Genomic DNA, 18,067 nt, shown 5'->3' with positions numbered 1-18,067 from the left:
GGGATTTATAGTTACTACCTACCAAATTGAGAAACCTCTAAGCTGAAAAATTAAAATCAAACTTAGTCTCAGGCCAGGAATATCTCTGTGGCATTTGGCAGGAGCAAACCCAAATGCTCTGGAGAGCCACACTTTCACAGAGGGCACCTAGAATTCCTGTAAATAAAGCCCTGTTGAGGATGTACCCACACGTTACAAACTAAAGACCAAGAGTGAATGTAGATAAAGCAAATAGCAGATTTATACCTTTGAGAACTTCAGGTGACAGAACAATCTGGTAGAGACTGCAAATAAATATGCTTAAAATGATTAAAGACATAAAAGTGTCATGCAAAAATAGCAAAGCATTTTGGAAAAAAAAAAAGAGAATAAACTAGAGGAGGATAAAAACCATGCATTCAGATCAAGAATGCAACTTTAGGCTGGGCATGGTGGCTCACACCTGTAACTCCAGCACTTTGGGAGGCCAAAGTGGGAGGATCACTTGAGGCTAGGAATTTGAGACCAGCCTAGGCAACATAGTGAGACTCTACCTCTAAAAAAAATAAAAAAATAAAAAATAAAAAAATTACCTGGGTTTGGGGGTGCACCTCTGTAGTCCCATCTACTCAGGAAGCTGAGAGGGGAGGAGTGCTTGAGCCTAGGATGTTGAGATTGCTGTGAGCTATGATCATGCCACTGTACTCCAGCCTGGGCGACAGAGCGAGACCCCCATCTCAAAAAGAATACAACTTCTTCCCAAATGTGTAGGACTCCTGGTATGATATCAGGATTTAGGAAGCAATCATACTTTTTTCTTTTCTCTCTTTCTGTTAAATATGTTATTTATATGGGACAAATCTCTCACTTGCTCTGTCAGTGACATCAAATATATAAGGGCATAATGACGGCTCCAAAGCAAGAAACATTTTCCATATTTAAAACTGATGATCAGCTCATAAGACATTCTCTCTGTTATGATTGTTCCAATGTCTCATAAAGGAAAATATCATCTCAGTGTGATTTCTTTGCTTCTTTGCACTGTTCAGCTCAATGTTCTCTTTCCAGCTGGGCACAAATTGAGGACACTGGCCTTTTCAATGGTGGACAAAAAGCCATAATGGGAGGGAGGTGGCAAGCATCAAAGGAAAGCTCAAAATAAGGAAGGCTCGTTATTTTATCAGAAACTAGTTTTTCTTGTTACTGTTTCAAAAATTATTCTCATGCCTCACAAAATAACTGAGAATAAGTAATGTACTAACATTAAGGGTTACCCAGTCAGCCTGAGCTGGTGCTCTGGATGGACCAAATGCTAGGATATTTATTTACGGACCCAGGCTAAAGTTGTAGTGAGGGTTTTTGGTAGTGGAGAGACTTAGATGGAACTAGATGATTCCAAGCTCAGCTGGAATCAGGTCAATTTCATTCACTTGTGTCTTTTGAGACATTTATCACCATCACCATCATCATTATCTTTTATTGAAGTTCAACTATCTGCCAGACCACATGTTATTTCATCTTATTGTCAGAAAACCTCTGCAGAGTGGGCACTAATATCCCCACTTCTTGGATGAAACATAAAGAAAAATGAAATGACCCAAATATTCTCATCTTATATTAAAACCAGGGATAGGATAAATGCCCTTAGCCCTCCTTAGCAGGTTTAAATAGAGACAAAGTCATTCAGAGCCCTAAGAAGAGCAGGTGCTAATAGAGAACTTCTTTCTTTGCATGGCTTCAAAGCAAGTTGTTCTAAGCAGCCAAAATGAGGTAACTGAGCTCAACCACATTCATCTGTCTTCCAGCAGTGAATGCAGATTTACCAGGTAGGAGACAGATACTTGAGACAATAATGATTTGCAAAATTTGGTGTATCCAGTGGGGCTGCTTTCAATCAGGGCTGCTGATGAAAAGGTCAGGTTATCTGAGCCCCACTTATTTCTTCCCCACCCTAACATCCCACCTATTCACAGAATCTGCTTGTTGTTCCTTCAGATGTGTCCTGGTCTATTCACACCCCACCACCCCAAGACCATCCTGTTCCAAGCCACCATCAATCATAGCATGCCCCAGAAGCCTGCTAAAGGGCCTTCCTGCCTCCACTTTGCACCTTACAATCAGCCCTCCCCACAGCAGCCAGCTCCATCTTTTACATTGAAATCAGATAATGCCACTCCCTCACTCAAAACCCTCCAAGGGCTTCCCATTGCACTTTGACTAAAATCCCACCTCTTTGTCAAGGTCTACCCAGCAAGGTCTACCCCACCTCTTGTCCTTTAGGTGTTTGCTCAAATACCATCTTCTCAGAGACTACGCACCTCAGAGGCAGTCCCCATCACCTTACCCTGTATGTTATCTTGCTTTTGAACAGTAGATCTCAATGACCAAGCACAGTGCCAAGCACAAGGACACTAAGTAATATTTATAAGAATGAATAAGTGAATTCCATATCTTCATTGACATCCATGACTTCTGAGACAGAAGAAATGAGACACCTGAGGACTAAGAAAACTTACTATTAATTGTTCTGCCCTGGAAAGAAAGTATTTGACCTGTTGTCTCAAGATAGATAATTTATGTAAGGAAATCAGAATAAATACTATTTTTTATGTGTAACTATGGGTGAAATTCAGCTGATACAAATAAAAGTCTGGACTAGTAACTATTTTAGCTTACTATTTATGAAGTTGCAGTATTTATAATTACGTTTATATCAATATAGTATTTTCTACTTTCAAAAGCGCTTGATTAAAAACAACTTTATGAAGGATACAGATATTATTCTCTGCATTTTACCGATTTTAAAAAGTGCTAACAGCACTATAGCCAGTGAGTATCAGGTCACAATATGGCCTGGCAAAACTGAAGGCCCAAAGACTAACCTTATGAGGATATTTTCACTTATGTCACACTGGGAAAAGGACAGATAGGATACACAGAGGAAAGACTTTTGTTTAGGGTGGTATATGATGTTTCTGTAGGGTGGTGTATTTGTTTCCTAGGGTTGTCATAACAAATTACCGCAAACTGGATGGCTTAAAACAACAGAAATGTGCTTTCTTACAGTTTAAGAGGCTAGATGTCCAGAATCAAGGTGTTGGCAGAGCTATGCTCTCTCTGAAGGCTTTAGGGGAGGATTTTTCCCTGCCTCTTCCATCTTCTGGTGGCTCCCGAAATTCTTGGCATTTCTTGGCTTGTGGCAACATCACTGTAGTCTCCGCGTGTCCTTTCTTCTTCTTATAAGGATATCAGCAGTCAGATCTAGGACCCGTCCACATCCAGTATGATCTCATCTTAACCAATTACATCTGCAAAGACCAAATAAGATCACATTCTGAGATTCTGGGTGGACAAGAATTTTGGGGGGACATTATTCAACCCACTACAGACGGGCAGTATGAAACTGTAAACATCACCTTCCTGTTCATCCTCAGTTTCTGTGTGTTCTTTAAAAGAACAGGGATCCTATATATTTTCTCCTTGCATTTTGTTCTCTCCCCTGCCTGTGACTCATACTCACTGGCTCTTATTCCTGTCTCTTCCCCTTCCAGTAATATTTCTGTAACATTCTGTATGGATGAATCACACACACATGCACATTATGAATCCATGCAACAGTACAACTTGGTTTTCATTAGAAACTTTTCTAGGATATGGATTCCAATGATGTTCCAAAAATCAGATAATTAAATTCTAGCTAGAAGCATAATAGCTCTTAGGCAGAAGAGCAGCCAGTGATTCCAGGCTGTGGTAAAGGAAGTCTGGAGGAACAGTTCATCAATAGCTGAGTCATAGGGTTCCTATGATTGTTTCAATGAAGCATTTAAGGTTTATAGTCTTTATGATAGTCTTTCTCATGCCAAAGGAAAGTATACTTAAAAGATAATGACTTATTTTAGAATCTCTTAGTACTAATCCGTTTTGAGCTCCATTTCACAAGCTCTATTTCAAGTGAATGTTTACATAGTGTTCATAGCTATGGTCTTCATATTGTAGCATCATATGTTCATAGATATTGTGGTCTTTGACAATCTCTCCTGTTATCTATTTCATTTTCCTTCCCTGGTTACAAGGAAAGCTCATACCTATAAATAATCATTTATGTTTTCTTTTCTCTGCTTGCAGTTTTGACTAGCTTATTGTCTCACTGAATATGGCCCTATTCAGTTCCTACTGATATGAAGAGACTATCGCTAAAGATTTTTTTTAACCTATCAGAGGAAGTTCCTGGATCTCTGGCCTTAAAATCCTGTCTCTATTTATTCTTGAAGAAAAAAATTAGAAAGAAAACATGATATTATACTTTGCACATAGTAGGAATTCAATCAATATTTATTTCATTTGGAAATTGACAGCAATATTTTGATTTAAGTTGTACTAGACGAATAAATACAAATGGCATTCACTTGATGATGGCAAAATGGTGCCGGGACAACATCCAACAATGCATCAAATGTTCCAAAATAAATTCAGATAAATAAAAATACTACAAATAGGCCCATAAAATTACCAGAAGAAATAATGAGAGAATTTTTAAAAATAATGTTGGAGAGAAGTCTTTTCTAAATATAACACACAACCCAGAAGTCAAAACATAAGGATTTATAAATTCATCATCATAAAACTAAAACAAATTTCTATATGAAAAAAATCATCATAAGTAAACAGAAAAATGACAAACCAGGAAAAATTTATAATTCATATAACAGACAAAGGGCTAATTTCTATAACATATGTATAAGAAGCTCCTATAAATCAATATATAAAAGTCTAATAACCTAATGGAAAACAGGGAAATAGTTTACAGGAAAAGAAATAAAATTACTTTTAATCATATTAAGGAAACAATCTCACTCACAGTAAGAGAAACACAAATTAACTCTACACTGAGATACCATTTTGTATTTAATATATTTGCAAAACCCCCAAACTATTGATAATACAATGAACTTGTGAAGGTGCGGTAAAATAGGTTTATTTCATACATTAATGGTGGAAGTGGAAAGTGGCACAAACTCTATGGAATGCAATTTTCCAAGACCCACTAAAATTACATGCAGCTACCCTTTTACCTAGCAAGTCCAGTTCTATGAATTTATCCTACAGATATGCCTGCACGCATGTGAAATGGCACATGTAGAAGGCTACTCATTGCAGTTTTGTAATGAAAAAAGATTAGAAACTACTTAAATGGCCATCAGTAGAATGCTGGTTACATTAACAATGGTTTGTCCACACAACGGGATATCATGAAGCTATGAAAACGTTGAGTATTCTCCTAAACAGAAATTCTTTCTTTGTAACCATTGCAGGAAAATAAAATAATGACAGGAGGGGTCCAGAAAGGTCTTAATATCTATGAACAGAATACATTGTAAAATGAAAAAAAAAAAAGGTGGACAACAGGTTGTGTAGTGTGCTGTTTGTGTAAAATTGGACAGAGGAGCATACACATGTATTAGTATTTGCTCGTATATGTATGGAATATCTAAAAGAGTACACAAAAACTGACAACATGCCTTGCCTTTGGGAAAGGGAATAAGGTGGGTAGAAACAGGATTTTCACTGTGATCCTTTTGTACTTTGCTTTTTGAACTCTAAGGATATATTCTCTATTTAATAAATAAACATATTTTAAAAATAGCTCTTACACATAGACATACCCATAACCACACATACATCCAGATCAAACTTCATTTGCTAATCAGACCTCAGACTCAGAAAGATGAATAAATCCTTGGCAAGTGAGGTTCTCGGCAACATTATCAGGCTACTGGGCTTTGGGAGTTACTGACATATTGACACCTGCGCTATAATTAGGGTAAGTGGAACTCACCAGTCAAACATACTCGTCTTCTGAGTTCCTAGCACATGCCAGGCACATTTGTTGAATTCAAAAACAAAAAAAATGAAGGATAAAATACAGTTTTAACAGCAAATGGCCTTTGTGGATAATCCCAAACTATTAGTAAAGTAAAAATAATCATAGTTGTTATGCCCAGTAAGTCTGGAGACTTGACTTCCAACACTGGGCTGTCTGTTCACTGCATTACTAGTAAATAGGGAGCCTGGACTAGATCATTTCTAATGCTCCCCCCAATTACATTTCTCCTTGAAGTATCCTAATTGCAGCATTCTTTACAAGAGTGAATGACCAATCTCTTCATATAGGGTTATGTCTAGGTCTTCAGCTTCTCAGACCTGGAAAGACCTCAGTGTGTTCCCTAGGATCTCAGTCTGACACCTTTCCTCTTTGCCTTCAAATAGACACAAGTCTTCCTGTTACCCCAAAAAACCTTCGCTTGAGCCAATGGTCCACTTTGCTATCCTTCTATATCGCTCTTCCTTTTCTCTGTCAAATTTCTCAAGTATGGGAAATTATACTTGCTTCTCCCATGATTTAAATTGACTGATACTTCTATCTGTCTCTCTCCCTTATTGGGGTAAAATTCGCATAAGACACAATTAACCATTTTAATGTACAATTTAGGGGCATTAGTTCATTCACAATGTTGTCCAGTTATCACCTCTATCTAGTTCCAAAACATTTCATCATCCTTCAAAGGAGGCCTTGCACCTATTAAGCAGTCATTCTCTGTTCCCCCTCCTCCCCCCAGACACTGGCAACCACTAATCTATTTTCTGTCTTTATGGATTTGCCTATTCTGTATATTTCATATAAATGGAATCATACATATGCAACCCTTGGTGTCTGGATTCTTTTGAGGTTCATCCATATTATAACAGGGGTGTCCAATCTTTTGGCTTCCCTGGGCCACACTGGAAGAAGAACTGTCTTGGGCTACACACAAAATACACTAACCCTAACGATAGCCGATAAGCTAAAAAAAAATTGCAAAAAAACTCATAATGTTTTAAGAAGTTCATGAATTTGTGTTGGACCACATTCAAAGCCAACCTGGGCCACATGCGGTCTTCAGGTTGCATATTGGACAAGCTTGTGGGGACTTCTTTCTTTTTCATAGCCGAATAGTTCATTGAACAGATGTACTACATTTTGTTTACCCATTCATTCCATTGATGGGCATCTGAGTCGTTTCCACCTTTTGGCCATTGCAAATAGTGCTGCTATGAACATTTGTGTACACATATTTGGTAAATCTGTTTTCAATTATTTGGGGTATATACCTAAGGAAGGGGATTTCTGGGTCACATGGTAATCCTATGTTTAACTTTTTGAAAACTTTTTGTGTCTCTTTTTGAAGCAGTTTTCTCAGGCTCAGGGTGCAGACATTCATGACAGGCTCTTTCAATCACTTAATAATATTTATTAAGTGTCTACCAAGGGACAGGCCCTTTGCTCAGACGTTGGGGGATTCAAAGGTGAGCAAGATAGTCTCTTCATTGAAGGGCCTCAGGGTCTGGCAAAAAGAAGTAGATGGGGAAAAAATAAAACACAAACTGGGTCATGTGTTTCCAACAACAAAAACCCTCCAGAGACTTACCATGGCAACCATAAGAAAACCTAAATTCCTTACTAGAGTCTTCAAGGCTCTGTCTATGCAGGTGACCTTATGCAGTCTTCATGTGGGAAAAACTCTGCTTGCTCACTGCTGTACCTTAGAACCTAGAAGAGTAGCCCCTTCATGAATATTTGTAAAACATAAATCAATACAGAAATAGGTGAATGCCCCTCTGTTCTCCCCCTTGGCCTCTAAGCTCTAGCCTTTGTTCTGTGCCTTGAATGTGCCAACTCATTCCTTTCTCAGGGCCTTTGCACATGTTAGTCCTTCTACTTGGAATGCTGGTCCCCAGATCTTCACATGGCTGTTTCCTTCTCATCATTCAGGGCCCCCTGACCACCTTAGCTCAGAGACACATCCAACTTCATGCACTTAAACATTATCCCATCTTATTTTTTTCACTGAACTTATCCATTCCTGAACATGCTTATTTCTTACTCTCTCTCCAAATTTAGCTCCTGTTTATATCATTTGCTGCCACATCACCTATACCTGGCACATATTAGGTGATTAATAAATATTTGCTGACTGATGAATAATTGCACTACAGTGGTGTCAGATGCTTACATTATGGTATGTACAAAGCCCAGTGTTGGCTCCAAGGAGGGGGTGAGCCAGGAGGAATTCTGGGAACTGAGCTTCCAGTTTTCTACCTCTGTGTCCACCTTCAAAGCTTCTCCAATTATCTCTATGCCCCAAACACACCTCTGTCCCATGCATACTCCTATATTTCTGACTACTTACTGGACATCTCCAAATTATCATTCCCTAGCCCCAACAAACTGAATTTTTTCCTGCAACCTTAGGATCTGATGGCCTGCTTTGACATTTTCTTTAGCTGTGACATCAAACCATCAAAACACCAGTTCCAAAATAACTTAAAGAGTATGATTGAATTGTTTGTAACACAAAGGATAAATACTTTAGGGGATGGATACCCCATTCCCCATGACATGCTTATTTCATATTGCATGTCTGTATCAAAACAGCCCATATATCCCATACATACACACACCTACTACATACCCACAAAAATTAAAAAAAAATTAAAACTAGAAAAACAACAAAACTCCAAAATCATCAGTTCCTTCAATACTTCTAGTCTTATCTTCCATTACCCAAGAGAACCAATAGAGTTAGCCAGATCCCAAACACACTAGAAATAGCATGTTGTGATTTCCAAGTATGGCCTTTCCTTTGCCATTGCCTATCCAAAGTTTTCTAACACCTATATGGGGCCTTAACTAACTGTTCCAGTCCACATTTATTTGGCCTTCATGGGACCTCCTAAAGCCCATAATATCTGTGTCTTTCATTTTGGTATTTAATAAATATGACCTTGTTTAAATACAAATACTTCACTCATTTACTCCAAAGAACAGAAAATTCTTGAAATATAGGCTGTTTAAAATCTCCTTAATAATATCCATAGCCTCTCACACAGAGCTATATGCACACAGTACACACATAGGCAGTATCTTAATGAGTAAACAAATATGAATATTGAGAAACAATGAGAAAATTAATCATGGGTGAGGAAAAGATTTCCAGAGAGGCTAAAAGTAGAGATGACTTGTATCTTTGCTTTCTATAAATCCTTCTTGCAGTAGTTCTCAATCCTGACTCCATGTTAGAATCACGAGGAAATCTTTACCAATGGTAGGGCCCTATTCCTGGAGATTCTAATTTAGCTGGTTTTGTTTGGAGCTCTGGAGTTTTTTTCCAGAATCCATCATGATTAATAAAATGTTAATTATATATTTCCATGGATGCTTTCTTTTTTTCTTGAGTTTGTGGGTTTTATGTATGACAAACTATATGTCTGCCACAGTAAAGCAGGGGTACTAATGAAACGTGAACTTTCAGTTTAGAATAACCTCAAGATGAAGTGTTTGGGGAAAACAGTTCTATGGTCTGAATATTTGTGTCACTCTAAAATTCATGTGTTAAAACTTAGCAGCGTTATGGTGTGGGGAGCTGGGGGCTTGGAGAGGTGATTAGGTCATGAGGGCAGAACGCTCACAGATGGGATTATTGACCTAATAAAAGAGGCCCCAGAGAGCTGCCTTGCCCCTTCCACTATGTGAAGACACAGTGAGAGGGTACCACCTATGAACCAGGAAACATGCCTTTACCAGACACTGAATCTGCTGACATTTTGATCTTGGACTTCCCAGCCTCCAGAATTATGAGAAATAAATTGCTGTTGTTTATAAGCTACTCTGTTTATGGTATCTCGTTATAACAGCCCAAATAGACTAAGAGAATAAAATATCCACTGATAATATTGAAACTAAACATACAGAAGAGGTGGCAGACACTATTTGTTTGTCATTCAACAACCATTACAGCTCTTCTTCTTTGCTAACAAAACTCAGACTTTGTTCAAATGGTAATGTGTCCAGCCTCAGGGGATGGATCACAATCGGCCTGGGACCATTTGGCAATCTATGCCTCTTTGTTTGATACTTACCTTTCTAGCTCCTTGAAGCTAAGGTAACAATGTGACAGAGTCCCTGCCAATGATATTTATGGGTAAGTCTATTGACTTACTGGGAAATAGTTTGCTTTCTAAAAATGAGGCTGGGCTTGTGTATGTCTTGTTTCCCTTCCTGATTAGAGACTTCATCAGCATTACCAAAAGCAAAAGCACAGGGACAAAAAGCCAATATACTGAAGATGACACGACAGAAGGAGGAAAAGGTTTTGAGTTTCTGATAATATTGTTGTGTCTCTGGAACTACCAACCTTCTAACATCTTACTATCTGAGATTAAATGTCTTTATTACATACTCAACTAATAGATGTTAAGTTTTCTGTTATTTTCTGCAAAAAGCATTCTCAACTGTCTGAGTCTGCTCATGCAAAATACCATAAGCAAAATATCATAAACCGGGTGGCTTAAACAACAGAAATTTTCTCACAGTTCTGGAGGCTAGAAGTCCAAGATCAAAGTTCAGTAGGGTTGGTTCCCAGTGAGAGCATCCTGGTTTTCAGACGGCCGCCTTCTCCACCGAGTCCTCACATGGTCTTTCCTCAGTACATGCCTGTGCATCAGGAAAGAGCAAGCTTTCCGAGGTCTTTTTTTTATAAGGACATGAATCCTATAATGAGGGTCCCAACCACACGACCTCATCTACTCCTGATTACTTCCTAAATGCCCTATTTTCAAGAACCATTAAATTGGGGCTTAAGGCTTCATCATATGAGTTTTGTAGGGGACACAATCAGTCCCTACACCAACTAATACAAAATTGCCCTGTTCACATACAGGAATATCTTTAGCTGATGGCTATTCCCAAGGCTAAAAGAAAAGCCTTGTCTATGCTTTTAATGGCATTCCTCAGTGGTTGGTAAAAAATCATGGATGTGCCATGAAGAATATTGCAGAACATATAAAAATGTGGCAAAAAATTGTTTAAGTACAAAAAATAATGACAAAAGTAGAAATCATCTGTCTATTCATTCACTACATATTCATTGAATGCCTGTTATATGCACTTCACCCTGTGGGGATTCAAAAGTGAAAGTTGTAGGGTCCCAGGCTTCTACAGTCTATCAGGAAAGATAAGAGATAGTGAAATGGCTGGTGAACAAAGAACACAATTTCCACCCTATGGAGATACAAAGTGGTATGAAAGTTCAGTATTAGGAGAGAGAACTTCATGGAAGAGGTGAGAGTTGGCATGTCCCTTAGGTTAGCACAAGCATTTCTGTAGAAGCCAGATGTAAACTGCTGCAGGGAGCCATATACATAGCATTGTCTCATCTGCTTTGGGCTGCCCTCTCTCAGAACGGATTCTTCTGCTGAAAATGGATGGCTAATCAACTTAGTCATGAATCTGCAGCAGAGTTTTAAGCCTGATCTTGCTGATGAAGAGGAATTCATAATTGCCTGGAAGAAATGTTTCACTTTAATCCAGGGTACTAACTTTTTTGGGCCACTTTAATATTATTTAGGAACGTGGCAAGGTAATTAACCAGCAGCTTGTGTTAATACACTTAGAAAACATAAAATTGTTATTACTTTCTCATCAGATTCATCAATACCTTTAACTATCAGGAATATTGGTTCTTAGCCTTCAATGAATTATTGGGGAAACTTCTATATTATAAAAGCCAATAAATTGGCCCCTTAAGGAGAGCTACAGAAAATTTATGTCAGTGTAGGTTATGCAATTTCTTCCAAATTTTCACTTGTCTCTACCAGTACCCCAGTGCCACTTCAACCAGCTTGCCGTTAACATTCACGGAACCTGAGGTGGGAGCTCAAATGGAGGTCTGTATTCCCTATATCTAAATATTTAAAAGCTACAAATCAAATGGTTACATAAAAACATAAAACATGCTGTATCTTCTTACTCTGACAAATACATACCTTCCTTACACCCTGAGAAACCACATTCTAGTTAGGAACCCTTGGACTTTAGACCATGACAGCGTAGGTATTTAGTTCACAGGTCCCAGACTCCAACCCATCCCCCTTCTCTTTCTACCTCTGTCTTTGTCTCTCACTATGAATTATTTCATGCAGATGTGTGGGGATACTCTGCCTACACATACAAAATTCATTCATTTCCCAGTCCTGCAAACAGTTACCCCTTGGATACCCCTCAGGCCTAGTGTTGTAGACCAAAAGGATGGACCCAGGGAAGAGTCCTGTACAGGTCTTGCAGGCACGCTTGAATTTCTAGATTCCTGAGGAGTGGAATGTGGTCTAGAGGAAGGGAAGTTGGTAAGTGATGAGTGGGCACCCTGCTCCCTGCCCCCCTGATCCCATGGACTCCCCACACAATGGGAAGGGATGAGATGGAGTCAGAGTGGGGCCAGAGTAGAGCTCTCTGAGGCACAGAACTGGGGCCCATCTTGCTGTACGTTAGACTCTCCACTCTGCTGCTTGTCAGCAGTGGGGACTTATGCCAGCATTTACCTATATGAGCCTCAGTTTCCTAATCTGTATGAGGGGTCTTAAATCTGCTGCTTCTGCCACTACACATGGTTGTTGAGAGATCCACATAAATGTAACAGTATATGTGAGTACTTTGTAAAGATTCTATATACCAGTAATGTATTGTTACTATGCCATTTTTTTTTTGTTTGCCATTTTACCATGCACTAATGGAAGGGTAAAGCACCTGTCTGCTGTGCACCTGCTCTAGTGTCCTCATTAACATATAACCAAAAATCAAGAATGAAGAGATGATGACAAGGAGGCAAAGATTATTAAATGAACATCCTTTAGGTTTTATTTTTCCTAAACTTGCTGATTCCTCCAGGTCCAGAAGGATTACTTTAAGACCCTCAGTTTGTGGACATGCGCTAATTTGCATGGGTGATTTGGCCCCCAGATTGATGCTGTGTGAGGGACATTATTCTCCAGCTGTAAGGCAGGGTAACTCCTGCATTAAGCAGGAAGCTGACTGATAACTCATCCCTTCAGCGGGCAGAGAATATGCAGTGTACCTTTGTGGCAAAGGCAGGAGATTGAACGAGTGGGGTGTGCCGGGGAATGAATTACACCGTGAGCTTCTGCATCCATAAAAATGAGGCCACTCTTGGGTCAGGCGGGTGGGTGATGTGTCACACAGGCAGGTTAAACTGATTCGACCCTTTGGCTCACTGATTTGAAGCTGACAAAAGGGGCTGTGCTGTGGCTCTGGGCTCAGAATTATCTTACTATTTTCTCTGGCCATTTTGAACCAGGAAAACCTCTGGATTTTAATTTTTTTAGGATTGTATTTTCTTTCTTTCTTCTTCTCTTAAAAAACCTATTTCATTCCTATTTGCACAGAAATCCAAATCAGTCTCATTCTCAGTGTAGGGATTTTGCTATATTTGGGGCAAAATCCCCATATCTTTATCCTGTTTTAGCATCTTGCTAAATAGAACAAATTGTGCTATTTCTGGTTTTTTGCTTTTCAAAAGCAATTACTTCCCTGTCATTTCTAGACATTCAGGCAGAAGAGTCTGCCTTGATTACCCATCCTTCCTCTTCCCTCCCCCTTTCAAGTCTCTGGCTTCAGCACTGCTAGGGAAGGATTCAATTAAATGAGGTGTCAATGGAGCTACAACGGTTTCAGGTCAGAGACGTCAGTAAAAAGCTCCAGAGTTGCGCTGCCCCTGTGTATGTAAATGTATATATTTATACCGGGGATTTCAACTTGCAGGACTCTCCTCCTCTGCTCTTCCCTGATCAAAGATGAATGCTGAGGCAATTACTGCAAAGGAAAAGAAAATCAGGGCCCCCTCTTCATCCCTGTGCTGTTGGAGTTTAATTGCTTGGAATACTGGAGCAGAAGTCCTTTTCCTTTGCACACAGCCACATTCACACACACACAAACTTTCACAAAAATGGTTGTGCTAGGGCATAAACGCACATGATAGGGTGTGCAGGAAAATATTCATGTACTCCTAAGTCCTATGCGTGTACATATTCACGTACATATTCATGTACCCCTAAGTCCTATGCATGTACATTTTCCTGCGTGATACAAGGAAAAAATACTGTGCTCTCTGACTAATTTAATAAAAGCAATGCACAGTATCTGGTCCACATTAAAAGCTATATTTTTTTCTTCCTTTATAAAAGACTGAAAATTTTTATTCTTATACTAAAATAGATAAAGTCAAAAAAGGAAGAAAATATAGGGAGAAGTCACAGCAACAAAATACATAAATTCTTTAAACTGCTTTTGTTGTTTAATTCTTCTGTACAAATCCCAGAAGTCCTAGGTCTCTGCACAAACACTTCACATGTCAGACCGTTTTAGCTTTGTGTAGGCAGTTACAAGGACAAGTTGAGTATTCCACACTATTCACTGTGTTCTAGGCTATTCTGTTTTTGTTCTCATATGGCATGGGTCAGGAAGAGGGATTCTAAGTTGCATCAACAAATATAAGGAGTGACATTTAGACACAGAAAATTTGAGCTCTGTCTATAATTAGTTCTGCTGTGTCCAGGCACCGGTAATGCACATGGCATCAAGCTGGGGTGAATCTATGGTCACACAAAGAGCATGGGCTCTAAAGCATCCACATGGCAAATATAGGTTTTCATTTCAGCCTCCTGAGTGCTGTCAGGTTTTAAATATTATTATTTAGCTTAATTGGTTCCTCCTTTGATGGCAAGAGAGTAAAGATGGGGGAAAAAACCCCTCACAAATCCTGTGATCAACACAAAGACACACCACAGACACTTGGCTTTGTGTTAGGACCACTGAAAGTTTTTCTTTTTGTGGATTAAATAGTTAAGGCTGTGGGAGTGGAATACATGCCCATACTACCTAGGAAAGTTAAGAATAAATACAGATTTTCGGAAAGGAATTCAGACCTTTTTTTCCACTGTTATGATTTCTGAAATTTTGAAATTTTTTTCTAAAAATTTCAGAAAATGGGACCAAGTATAAACAACAACAACAACAAAATCAAAAATTTTATTCCCTTATTTTAGGGGTTTGGAGGTAAATGTGGTTATGTGGAAGAGCCCTACAAATATGTCAAAGTGTTGCCTTGAAACCCTTAACGTCTGTAATGTTTTTGTTTGTTTTGTCCTAAGGACTGTTCTTGGCCTTGAGGATGTTCTCTCTTTAGGGTCCCCAGTGCTTTAGAAGGCAGTGAGCAAGAGAGACAAAGTCCTTGCCTTCCAGAGTTTATATTCCAGTAGAAGAGAAAGACTTGAGCAAATAAATAAATTGACATACATTATAATGTCAAGTAACAATTGAGTGCTATGAAGAAAAATAAAACAAGATCAGAAGAGAGAGACTGATGGAGTTTTTTTTAAGACAGGGCAATCAAGGAAGGCTTCTCTGAGGAAGTGACGTTTGAGCACAGACCTGTTTGAAGTGGAGTGAGCCATGGGAACATCTGTGGGGCAGGGGAATATACTTGGCTAAAAAAAAAGCAAGTCCAAAATTGAAAGATGGGAATGTGCTTGGCATATTTAAGGAACAGCAAAGAGGCTGGCATGGCTGAAATGCAGTAAGAAGAGTAGCAGAAAATGAATTCAGAGAGGTAGCCAGGGGCTATATAGTATTGGGCCATGCAGGCCATGTAAGACTTTATATTTTATTCTAATAGTGATGAGGAATCATTGGAAGATATTGAGTAGAGAATGACATTCTCTGGTCGACATTGTAAAGGGCTAATTCTGGCCACTGTGTGGGGAAAAAGCACAGGGAGGCAAAAGTGGAAACAGAGACATCAGTTAGGAGGGTATTACAGCACCAAGAGAGAAATGATGGGTGGCTTGAACTAGGGTAGTAACAGTGGAGGTGATGGGAAGAGAAACTGTACCCATAAGCTCTACCTAAGGGATCTACTAGAGGACAAACTTTAGACTAAAATTACTAGAGAGGCATTAGACATTAAATAATTACTTGTAGAACTAACTGGGGATTAAAAAAAGAGTTCATAGTATATAACACCTATGTGATCTGAAAATCTAAAGATGGTATAATCATTAAAAAATAGGGGAGGGGCAGAGAAAAATAAGGATAACATATGCCACAAATATTTAACTGTTTTTAGTAATCAAAAATGGTTTTTGATGGTAGAATAAGGATAATTTCAAACTTGTATATGTAATATGGTATAAAGTAAATGAGTAATTATGGGATATTCTAATTCTATTGTCCCATATGTCCTTGAGAACCAGAACTCTTGGTGTGGAAGAAAAGAGATGTAGGTGCAACACAGAACATTTAAATTAATCCTGTAGTCCTGAATTTGAATTGGAGATATCAATATGAACTTATGATGTATTTATCTTGCTACATAGGAAATATAGGATACATAGATATAATAAATATAAGTATAGGTAATTAAATATTTATAAACATAAATATAGGAAATAAATGCTATATTTTAAAATATCCATATATATAATATATATATTTTCATAGTTCAATCCATTTTAAAAGTCTAGAAATAATGACTAATCCAGTAGCATTAAGAATCTTTAGTGCCCAGATTGTGGTATTGAAATACTATTTTCTATTAACAGAAATCAAACCTTCTTAGAGAAATGGTTGATTCCAGGTCTATTGCAGGAAACATACAGCCTAAGTTGGAATATTGTACTAGTCTGTTTTCATGCTGCTGATAAAGACATATCTGAGACTGGGAAAATTACAAAAGAAAGAGATTTAATGGACTTACAGTTCTGTGTGGCTGGGGAGGCCTCACAATCATGGTGGAAGGCAAGGAGGAGCAAGTCACGTCTTACATGTGTGGCAGCAGGCAAGGAGAGAGCTTGTGCAGGGAAACTCCCCCTTTTAAAACTATCATATCTTGTGAGACTTATTCACTATCATGAGAACAACACAGGAAAGATCTGCTCCTATAATTCAATTACTTCCCACAGGGTCCCTCCCACAATACGTGGGAATTCAAGATGAGATTTAGGTGGGGACACAGGCAAACCATATCAAACATCCTTTTTTTTTTTTTTTTTTTTTTTTTGCTTTTCATTCTTTTTCCCATTTAAAACATTATTTTTAATCGACAAATAATTTCACATATGCATGAGGTACACAATAATGTTTTGATGCATATAATGTACAGTGATCAGATCAGGGTAATTCGTGTATCTACTGCTTCAAAAATTTATCATTTCTTTGTGTTGGGAATGTTCAATATCTTTCTTCTAGCTATCTAAATCACATACTATTGTTAATTATAGTCATCCTACAGTGGTATAGAACACTAGAACTTATTCCTCTTATTTAGTTGTAATTTTGTATCTTTTAATACATCTCTCCCTTCTTCCTACACTTTCTAGCCTCTAGTATCATCTGTTCTACTTTTCACCTTTATAAGAGCAACTTTTTTTAGCTTCAACATATGAGTGAGAATATGTGGTGTTTAACTTTCTGTTCCTGGCTTATTTCACTTAACATAATACCCTCCAGTTCCATCTAGGTTGCTGCAAATGATGAGATTTCAATTTTTTATGGCAAAATAGTATATATAACATATATATATATATAAATTAGCATATATACCACATTTTCTTTAACCATTTATTTCTTGTTGGATACCTAGGTTTACTTCACATCTTGGCTATTGTGAATAATGCTGCAATAAACAGCTTTATACATCGGAGGACAATATATACCTTCAGTACAATGACTTTCTTTCCTCTAAATAAATGCCCAATAGTGGGATTCCATGGGATCACATGGTAGTTCTATTTGTAGTTTCTTAAGGAACTTTTATACTGTTCTCCATAGTGGCTGTACCAGTTTACATTCCCACCAACAGTGTGTAAGGGCTCCCTTTTCTCTGCATCCTTGCCAGCATTTGTTATTTTTTGACTTTTGATAATAACAATCCTAACTGGGGTGAGATGATACCTCACTGTAGTTTTGATTTGCAATTCTCTGATGATTAGTGATGTTGAGCATTTTTTCATATATTTTTTGCCTATTTTTATGTCTCTTGAGAAATGTCTGTTTAGATCATTTGCCCATTTTTTGATTGAATTGCTTGTTTTTTTGCTGTTGAGATGTTTGGGTTTCTTATGTATTCTGGATATTAATCTCCTGTCAGATGAGTAGTTTGCAAATATTTCCTCCTAGTCTGTAGTTGTCTTTTCACTCTGT

General features: G+C 38.2%; 1 protein-coding gene across 11 annotated transcripts in view; it reads right to left on the bottom strand.

The window, feature by feature from the left end:
- The window catches only part of LOC134808766 (uncharacterized), a 418,516-nt gene that overhangs the window by 52,320 nt on the left and 348,129 nt on the right, over positions 1-18,067 (bottom strand). For 10 of the 11 annotated variants that reach the window (XR_010152427.1, XR_010152431.1, XR_010152426.1 and 7 more), the window contains 2 exons: positions 3,044-3,287; positions 2,324-2,481 (listed from right to left, as the gene is read on the bottom strand). The gene's annotated coding sequence lies outside the window, so the exon portion shown is untranslated. Of the gene's footprint in view, positions 1-2,323; positions 2,482-3,043; positions 3,288-10,387; positions 10,511-18,067 lie in introns of those variants that run through there. The other variant, XR_010152436.1, reaches the window with a different exon arrangement.

Source organism: Pan troglodytes, chromosome 18 (assembly GCF_028858775.2).
Source record: "Pan troglodytes isolate AG18354 chromosome 18, NHGRI_mPanTro3-v2.0_pri, whole genome shotgun sequence".
NCBI classification, from domain to species: Eukaryota; Metazoa; Chordata; class Mammalia; order Primates; family Hominidae; genus Pan; species Pan troglodytes.
The sequence above is the reverse complement of the archived record's forward strand: the minus strand, read 5'-3'. Positions and strand labels throughout refer to the sequence as shown.